Here is a 9,897-nt window from a genome sequence, read left to right on the forward strand (position 1 = left end):
AAGCTACTTATTAGAGATGCAAATTAAAACCATGGCAGGTTCAGGCAAGGAGATGGGGTCTTGGGGCTCTCAAACACTGCATGGCGACACACAATGGTGCTATACTTTGTAAGACAGTTTGGTAGTGACTTTATCTAAAAAAAAGACCACCATACTTGTCATTTTATTCATGGCCGTTTACCCTAAAATAATACAAAATGGATCGGGGGGGTGTAGCTCAGTTGGTAGAGTGCTTGCCTAGCATGTAAAAAGCCCTGGGTTCAAACCCCAGCACCCATATGGATACTCCAGTTCCAGGGGGTTCTATGCCTCTGCATTCCACTAGGTGTGCATGTGGTATATAGACATACAAACTAAAACAAAAAAAAAAAACAAACAATTTATGCATAAAATAAAAACTAGGTATATGGCAGGACATGGTGGTACAGGCCTCTAATTCCAGTGTTTGGGAGGTAGAGGCAGGCAGTATTCAAGGCCAGCCTGGCCTGCAGAGACCCTTGTCTCAAAAAATAATAAATATTAGAAATAATTAATAAAGTCTATATGGGAGCGAGAGAAATGTCTCAACAGTTGAGAGCACTTGCTGCTCTTCCAGACCAGAATTTGGTCCTCAACACCCAACGGAGGCTCATAACCACCTGTAACTCCTGTCCCACAGGATCTGGCACCCCCTTCTGGCACCTCTACTTAGAAACACATACCCACAAAAGCATAACACAGAAGACACAAAACATACACATAAATAAAAATAAAATACATCTTCAAAAAATATATGTATATATTTAAGACTGCATTCATACAGAATTCCAGAAAATGCACTCTGGCTGCCTAGCATGCACAAGGCTCTGGGCTCCATCATTACTCTTACAGGGACAGAAACAACAAAAACAATCCTCTGTTGATTTGGGGACACAGTCCAAGATAGAGGGCTTGCCTGGCATGCTGAGTGAGGAAAGGAGCACCCAGGCATTTGAGGCCAGTCTGGGCAACAGAGAAAGACCTCTACTCCTAGAAATAAAAATTATCAGACAATATGAAAACTTCTGATTCCCTCAAGACCCCAGACTGAGCTCTCTTGTCCTAGCGTTTCCCTGAGTAGCTCATAACTCCATACGGTGTTATTGGACCATGGTTTGAGATATGGAGAACTTTCTAGCTTTTCATTTCCGCTTTCATTTGGCCCAGCTGTTACTCAGACAAGTCACCTAAACTTAGCCTGTAATGGTCCTCTTTTTCTCCTCTTCTTATTCTACTCCCCAGCCCCATACCCGCAGTGTTTTCCAGCTTGCGTGTTTATATGTATGTATTTCTGTGTACATGCATGCATGCATGTTTCCAATTGACATTTCAGCACTTGGAAGAACTGGCCAGTACAGGTGGGACTCCAGGATTATCCCCTCTATCTCCCCTGGCAACCACTGAGATACACCAAGAGAGAGAAAGTGGGACTTACAAGTCATGGACCTCTGGCCATTGATGGTGGTGTGGTGTGAATAAGAATGGCCCCCACGGGCTCAATGGTAGGATCATAAGGAACTTTGATAGGAGTAGGTTTGGCCTTCTTATAGAAAGTGTATTACTGGGAGTGCGCTCTGAGAGTTCAAAGGCCCATCCCAGGCCCAGTCTCTCTACCTGCAGATCACGGATGTAGTTCTCAGCTACCGCCCCGGCAGCATGCCTGCCGCCCTGATAAAGGACTAACCTCTGAAACTCCAAGTAAGCCCCCGGTTAAATGCTTTCCTTGTAAGAGTTGCTGTGGTCATAGTGTCTCTTCACAGCAATGGAAAGGACAGTGATTAAGACAGATGAAGTTGCTGAGTTGTGGTGCCCATGCCTTTTAATCCCAGCACTCTGTGAGTTCAAGGCCAGTGCTGTCTAAAAAGAAAATTCCAGCACAGCCAGGGCTGTTACACGGAGAAACCGTGTCTTGAAAAATCAAAACAAACAAACCAGTAAACAAAAAACTAAACAACAACAACAAAAACAACCAAAAAACAAAAACAAAAAGACAGATGAAGTGAGAAAAATTATGATTACCCTCAAGTGACACTCACAAGGTTGGACTTATTAACATTCCCTTGTGGAGTCCTGGAGGGCTCCTAGGTTTGCAGAAGGTCTTGCCCCTCCCCAAGGATACAGGAGTGGTTAACAGTTGCTGTGGGGCCTCTTTTTCAGTGGTATAACTATCTATAAAATTAAAAATTAAAAATAAATGCAACATGCATCCTAGGCAGGTATAAATTTTAGCCAGCCAGCTGGTTGCCTCCTACTTCTATTCTTCTTGTTTTCCTAGCAGTTACTTCTGAATGGGTTCATGAATGCTCAGAATTTAAAATAGTGTTTCTCAAACTGTGGGTCTCTACCCCTTCTGGGGTCGAATGACCCTTTCACAGGGGTGGCCTAAGACTATTGGAAAACACAGTTATTTACATTGCATTCATAACAGTAGCAAAATTAGTTGTGGAGTAGCAATGAAAATAATTTTATGGCTGGGGATCACCACAACATGAGAAACTGTTAGGAAGGTTGAGACTTAAGTCTGACTTAGAGTCTACTTCCCAGAAGCAGTGGGGTATTTTGACTAAATTCTGACTGTCAGGTTATAGAAAGTGTGGATCTAAACACGTTTTTTTTTTTTTTTTTTTGTGGGACTGATTCAGATGGTCCACAGCAGCAGACTATTTGCCTCATGTGGGGCTCTGACAGGAACTCTCTGCCAGCTGCAGATAGTTTAAACCTGAGGACTCTGGAAAGAGAATAAATGCCAGAGCCCAGAGTGTTGGAGAGCTCTGAGAAAGAACATGGCTGCTGCTGCTTCCCCCTGCGGCCCCTAGTTGCTGTTGCTGCAGTGAGACAAGAAGTTGGAGATCTCCTGAAATGAGGATTGCACCGGCTCCAAGGAACCCGACAACCCTAACCCGCAGGAAGCAGCTAAGAAAGAGAACTACACTCCCTCTCCCAGTAATTCTCTCTCTCTCTCCTACCTGGTGTTGTTAGAGTGTTGGAAGAGACTGGGGTGGAGTAGGGAGAGAAGAGAAAAGAAATGTAAATAAAAGAGTTTTTAAAAAGTACACCAACACCCAGGAGATTGCCCTCCAACCAAGAGCTTGTCCTTGCTTCCTTTTTATCCCCAACCCAGACGGGAAGGCTGACAATGAAGCAGGAGTAATCAAGGGGCCAACGACACTGGGCAGCATGGTACGTTCCTTGTGAGAGCAGATGGGGTCCAAAACCCTGAACCCCACAGTTTAGAAAGGGCACTGCCATGCTACAGTATATATAAAAATATAGCTGGGGAAAACAAGATAGCTGAAACGGGTTTGGTACTGTCTCGGCACACTGTAAGCACAGCTAACACGAGCGTTAACTCTGCAGGTCCGTTTTTATGTGGATTTGTCACTGTTGGGATTTTTGACAATTAGGAAAAAAAATCAGATGAAGTTTGGAGCCTAGAAACATAGAAAATGTTAGGAAAAGAGTTCTGAGGGCTGGAGAGATTAAAAGCACTTGCTGCTTATGAAGACCAGAGTTCAGACCCTAGCAACCCAGATCAGACTGTTCACAAATACCGGTCACTCAAGCTCCAAGAGATCTGATGCCCTCTCCTGGCCTTCATGAGTAACTACACAGACACAGGAACAGACATAGAGAAAAAGTTACATAGGTAACAGTATCAATCGTTTACTACAGTAAGATACACACATAGCTGGGTATAGAGGCACACACCATTAATCCTAGCATTTGGAAGAAGACGCAGGCATAACTCTGTGAATTTGAGGTCAGCCTGGTCTATAAGGGCTACATGGTGAAGACCTGTCTTAAGAAACAAAACAAAAAGACATACACAAATCTAGTATAAAAAGTTGCAAGGGTCAGGAGTGATGGTGCAGACCTTTAATCCCAGCATTCAGAAGGCAGAAGCAGGTGGATCTCTGAGTTCAAGGCCAGCCTAGTCTTCAAATCGAGTTACAGGGCGGCCAGGCTACGGAGATACCCCAGTTATCAAACTTAGGCACACAAATGCAGAACATGCAGTGCCGTTTGTAGAGGAGAAACAAACATAAAGCTACAGTTTGAGTTGTTAATAGCATAAAATTAACCATCCTCCATTATTTTTAATTGTTTTAAATCACGTGTATCTGTGTGCGTACCCTCGGAGGCCAGAGGTCACCTGGAGCTGCAGTTGTATAATTATATAAGGCTGTGAGCCACCAGATGCGATCTTAACTGCTGCGCTCTCTCTCCAGCCCTCCCCCTACATTCTATGTGAAAGCCTAGTGAACTCCCTGCCATTCATCACCCTAGGCAGCTTAGCTCTAAGAAGCCCCCTAGCACAGTCAAAAGGTCCTCTCCCCAAGCTTACTACATGTAACACAAAGTGTGTCCCGCACCTGCTTTCAGTTACGGCTTCCAGCCAACAGCAGGTTTTTGATGGTGTTTGGGGGGAGGGACAGAGGTGGAAGTGTGTGTGTGTGTGTGTGTGTGTTGGGGGATATGAGACAAGGTTTCTCTGTGTAACCTTGAACTCACTTGGTAGACTAGGCTGCCCTCGACCTCAAAAGAGGCTCGCCTGCTTCTTCCTCCTGAGTGCTGGGATTAAAGGTGTGTGCCAATACCAACCAGCTCTTGGTGATTCTTTGGACAAGTGGATAGTCAACTATATGCAGGTTAGTGCCTCCAACTCCAAGGCTGTCCCCAAATTTTAGGGTATTATTTAATCTTCACAAACACACCACAAGGCAAGCACTCTGACTCCTATTTTACTGATGAGGAAAAAAGAGGTCCAATCGTTTGTCCGAAGTCAGGTAGCTCTTGGCTCTCTCCAGAGCCCACACCTTAGACATCTCACTGGTGTTTCCAGATGACACTGCACATTAGCCCTCTTGGAAATGTAAAACAGGATGCTAGGTCCCAACCCTGAAATGCTGTAACTGACTCCACCTCAGAGAGGGCAAAGGCCTGGGACTGGGGCCCACGAAGCTACTGCACTAGCTGTGGACTGGCTACGCTCATGATAATTTCAGCCACACTGTTGCTTTCTGTTCCTTGGCATGCAGCATAATCCTAACCTGCACAGCAGAGCCATAGGACAGTAGGATGCAGTAACTGTCTAAATGCAAATATTACTGCTTTTAAAGACTTGTCCTGCAATTTTAGGTATGGTCAAGTCAGACAGATGTAAAGTCAGGTCGTGACTTACCTGGTTTTTGTTTTTCAAGACAGGTTTCTCTGTGTAGCCTTGGCTGTCCTGGACTTGATTCGTAGAGCAGGCTGGCCTTGAACTCACAGAGATCCACCTGCCTCTGCCTCTGAAGCACTGGAATTAAAGGTGTGCGGCACCACACCCAGGTTTTGACTTACCTCTTTAAGTTCATCTGCAGCCATGATTAGCCATAATCGAGGAAAACATCTTTGACAGTACGCAGCCAGGGGTTCTGCTTACATGCAATCACTGAGGTTTATAGGAATAGAACATCTTGCGCTAAGACTTTTTCCTCACACACATTATTAATGCTTAAGACTTCTAAGTGTATTTATTCAAAATAATGGATCTTAGATGTTCTATTTTCACTATCTAGACCCTACCGCGCTAAGGGCAGAGACCAGACACGAAAAAGAAAGACTTAGAGAGTGTTACTGGACTCACTGGTGCATATCTGTATGACCAACACCCAGGAAGCAGAGGCAGGAGCACTGCTAAATGTTTGAGGCTAGCCTGATCTACACAGCAAGTTCCAAACCAACTAGGGCTAGATGGCTAGACCATGTCTCAAAATAAAGCATAAATAAATAAGTTTTAAGTGTGTTTTAAGGCAGTGTCTCATTATGTAGCACTGGAACTATGTAGAGCATTCTGCCTTCAGAGTGAATACTGGGATTAAAAGCTTGTCATCACACTGGCCTCCAAGATGTTTGTTGTTGTTGCTTGTGTTTTTTGAGACAGTTTCTCTGTTTTAGTGCTGGCTTTCCTGCAACTCACTCTGTGGATCAGGTTGGCCTCAAACTCAGAGATCCACCTGCCTCTGCCTCATGAGTGCTGGGATCAAAGGAGTGCATCACCACCACTGAACTCCGAAATGGTATTTTAAGACTGTCCCAAGAGAGCTCTCCATACATCCCTTTAAGGTCCGATGTATATGCAGTTTTTTTTGTGAGAAAAGTGACACCAATGCTTCAGACACAGAAACAGCGCTCAGATGACTTCATAGGCAAACTCAAGCCATTGTCCTGGGAGGAACATAATTGTAGATGTGTTAAAAAAAACAGCTACAAGAGATGCCTCAGAAATAGTCAGTGCCTCAAGGGAAGCTGTGCCATCAGGTGTCTATGGAGGTCACAGCTAGGTCAGCAGCCTGGCTCCATCACTTCCTGTGTGGCCCTAAGGAAGACAATTACATTACCTCTGATAACAGTTCCTCATTATAGGACAGGCACACACTCGACTTAGAATAAAGCAGGAAGCACAGTGCTGGCACACCAAGTTCTTAGAGACCATCAGTGTTGGCCAATTCTGCACTCACGCCAAGCCACCAGCGTGACATTACCACGGAAGTACACTGTAGCAGTTTTGGTTTCTTTAAACCAAACCCAAGTTTTGTTATGTAAACTTAGGTTTGTTTTAACCCCAGGTGTGGAATATGGGGCTGTTTCAGTTTGTCCACAGCCATTAACTATGATTGTCTTGTGCTCTAGCAGGGCCGTGATTTGTGCCAGCCGCAGATAAATTTAATTCTGAGAACTCTGAGAGGCTATAAATGCCAGAGCCCAGAGAAGGGCAGATGTGTGTTTGGAGGAAAGAGGAAAGCTGCTGCTGCTTTCCCCAGCTGCTCCTGGTTACTGTTGCAGTTTGATGAGAAGTTGGAGATCTCCTGACTATCAAGACCAAACTTGCCCCCAAGGAAACCAACAACCCTAACCAGCAGGAAGTAGTTTAAAGAGCAGCACAGCCCCTCTCCCCACTAACCTTCTTTCTCTCCTACCTGGTGTTGGGAAGGGACTGAGGTGAAGGGAGGTAGAGGCCTAAGAACCCCAATAAAATAGATTTAAAAATACACGATAACTATACACAATTTAGGAAGAGCTCTGCCTTTACCTTTTAGGGCATGCTGCACTAGAATACAGGTGCTACAGTGAACTCGCCCCAAGATGCTGATGGATGGGGTGGGGTGGGGATAGCTGCCAAGGCTCTGTGAGTTTGTAAAAATCAGCAGATACAGCCAAGATTGAGGTGATGTTACATTACAAAGGGCAGGCAACTGTTCTAGACTAAAAGATAGGTAAAGTTGGGCTGGCTAGCTGGCTCAGTGGGTAAAAGCGCTGCTGGGCAACCATAGTTCAATCCTCAGAATGCACATGATTGAAAAACTGACTCCTGCAAGCTGTCCTCTTTGTGCATGCTATGGGACATATGGGCCCCCACAATAAATGTCAAAAAAAAATTTAAGGGTAGAAAGACAAATGCAACATGATACTTAATTAGATAGAGGATGTTGGGAACTAACTATAAGTCATTTGGGAGTCAAATGGGGAAATTTTAACATGAGCTACATCACTAGATGGTGACACTATTGGGGCCAGCAAGAGGGCTCAATTGGGCAGGACTTGCTATGCAAGTCTCCTGACCTGGTTTTGATCCCTAGAACCCAGACAAAGCTGGAAGGAGAGAACTAAGTCCAGAGTTATCCTCTGTTCTCCCCAGGGAACACTTATCACACACACACACACACACACACACACACACAATTTTTTTAAAAAAGGTAACAATCTAGTTTCCTTGTGTGCTTCTGGCACTGTGGCATCTGTATCACTAAAAGCATGCTCTTATGTGGGTATAGGGGGTGTATACTTGATACTTGTTTTCAAACAATCCCTGAAAAGGTCTATGGAGAGAAAGTACTCCTCGCAGCTTGCTAACCAGAGAAGAATGACACAAAGCTTCTGAGGTCTGCTGTGGTTTGATGTGGTCTTCATAGCCGTGTCAGAACACTTGGTCACCAGCTGGTGGTGCTGTTTGGGAAGGCTGTGGTACCTTTACCGGGGCTGAAACCCACTGGAGGAAGTGAGTCACGGGGGAGGGCCTTGTGGTTTTACAGCTACTCCCACTTCCTGTTCTGTGTACTTCCACGGGGAGGCAGCCAGGCCAGCAAGCCTCTCATTCCTGCTATCATGCAGTCCTGGCAAAATGTATCTCCTTGAACTGAACTCCCTTCTCTTACCCCAAATTGCCTTTTTGTGTTTTGTCACAATGAGTAAAGTAACAAAGTCTCCTGCAGCCCAGGCTGACCTTGAACTTCTGAGTCTCCTGGCTCCACCTGTACTCTGGGATTAGAACTGTGCAATGCTGAGGATCACACCCAAGGCTGGATAAACACTCTACCAACTAAGCTACATCCCCTGAGATACAAAGTAATTATAAAAATTATTTCAACCTTCAGATATATTAAAAATTTCAAAGTAAAAAGCTCACTCTAGCACTTAACCTGCAAGCATCATCATTTAAATTACAGCTAACTACACCTGGCCTATGGAGTCCTCTCCGGATTCTTACCCTATAGTCCTTCAATTTGAAGATGGACAAATGGATGGACACACACAGTGCTGGTTCGGGCTACTTTTGCAGATGATGAAACACCATGTTCAAAAGCAAGTTGGAAAGGAAAAGGGTTAATTTTGCTTCCTTATCACTGTCAGTCATTGAAGAAAGTCAGGGCAGGAAACTGGAGGCTTGAACTGAAGCAGAGGCCATGGAGGGGTGCTGCTTGTTTCTCCTAGCTTGCTCAGCCTGCTTTCTTACAGAACCCAGGACCATCAGCTCGGGGGTGTCCTCACCCACAATTGGCTGAGTCCTCCCACATCAATTACCAATTAAGAAAATGCCCTGTAGGACAGCCTACTGCCTGATGTTATGGAGGCATTTTTTTAATCCAGGCTCTCTCCACTCCAACAACTAGCTTATGTCAAGTAGATAAAACTAGCCAGCACACACACACACACACAATAGACAGACAGACAGACAGGTAGGTAGGTAGGTAGATAGATAGATAGACAGACAGACAGACAGGTAGATAGATAGATAAGTAGGTAAATAAATGAATAATACATACACACAAACCTACAGGGTTTATAGAAAAATGGGCTCAATAACTGAAACTAAATCAGTGGCAGTTAAATATGTATTGATGTGTAAAAAATATACAAATTTATTCTGAAAAGCCTGTACTTGCTGGCAGGAGCCCATTGGCCTGCCCACTATTCTCTGGGCAAAGGAAGAGGATACAGAGGGAATTTGGTGGTAAAGATGAAACATAAGCCAGATCGAAAGGAGGGAATAGCATCAGGGCCAGGCACCACTGCAGCTGCAGCTTGTAACCAAGATGCCCCACCCCCCCAGTCCTGCGAAATGAGAGAAGGAGCTTCATACCCTGGAAGAGGGGTGTGCCCTGTATGTCCATGCAGTTCAGTTCCGTTCGGGCCAGATATATTTATGCCTGTTCAACCTGCACAGCCCACAGGCAAAACCACACAAAAGCCAAAATTCTGCTGTGCTCCAAAGATTCTCAAATATATCACTCCCCCTGAAGAAATTTGGGTCCTAGTAGTGCCTATATGACACCAAGCCTGTCTATAGAAGATGTGACATGGATTCCCTTAACTAGACTTTATTCTTACTCCATTTACAAGTTAGTAGATCAAAATACTAGAAACAGGCACTTTATCTTCAGTTCCCAAGCCAGCCACTCAGGGGCCACAGTCTATACCAGGTAGCTAGCTTTTTGTCACCCATGACCTGCCAAGAAAGAGTAAGGTCCACCAATTTCCCATGCCAACTTTGTGATCAGGGTGACAAACAGCCCAGGGTACACAATTTCCCCACCGTGCGGCCAAAGAGAGACAGTC

General features: G+C 44.9%; 1 non-coding gene across 1 annotated transcript; it reads left to right on the forward strand.

The window, feature by feature from the left end:
* Nucleotides 1-206: 206 nt before the first annotated feature.
* On the forward strand, nt 207-279 carry Trnaa-agc (transfer RNA alanine (anticodon AGC)). The gene has a single exon. It is a non-coding gene; the product is annotated as a tRNA-Ala (tRNA).
* The last annotated feature ends 9,618 nt before the right edge of the window (nt 280-9,897 follow it).

The sequence above is a fragment of the Meriones unguiculatus genome, chromosome 18 (assembly GCF_030254825.1).
Source record: "Meriones unguiculatus strain TT.TT164.6M chromosome 18, Bangor_MerUng_6.1, whole genome shotgun sequence".
In the NCBI taxonomy this organism is placed as follows: domain Eukaryota; kingdom Metazoa; phylum Chordata; class Mammalia; order Rodentia; family Muridae; genus Meriones; species Meriones unguiculatus.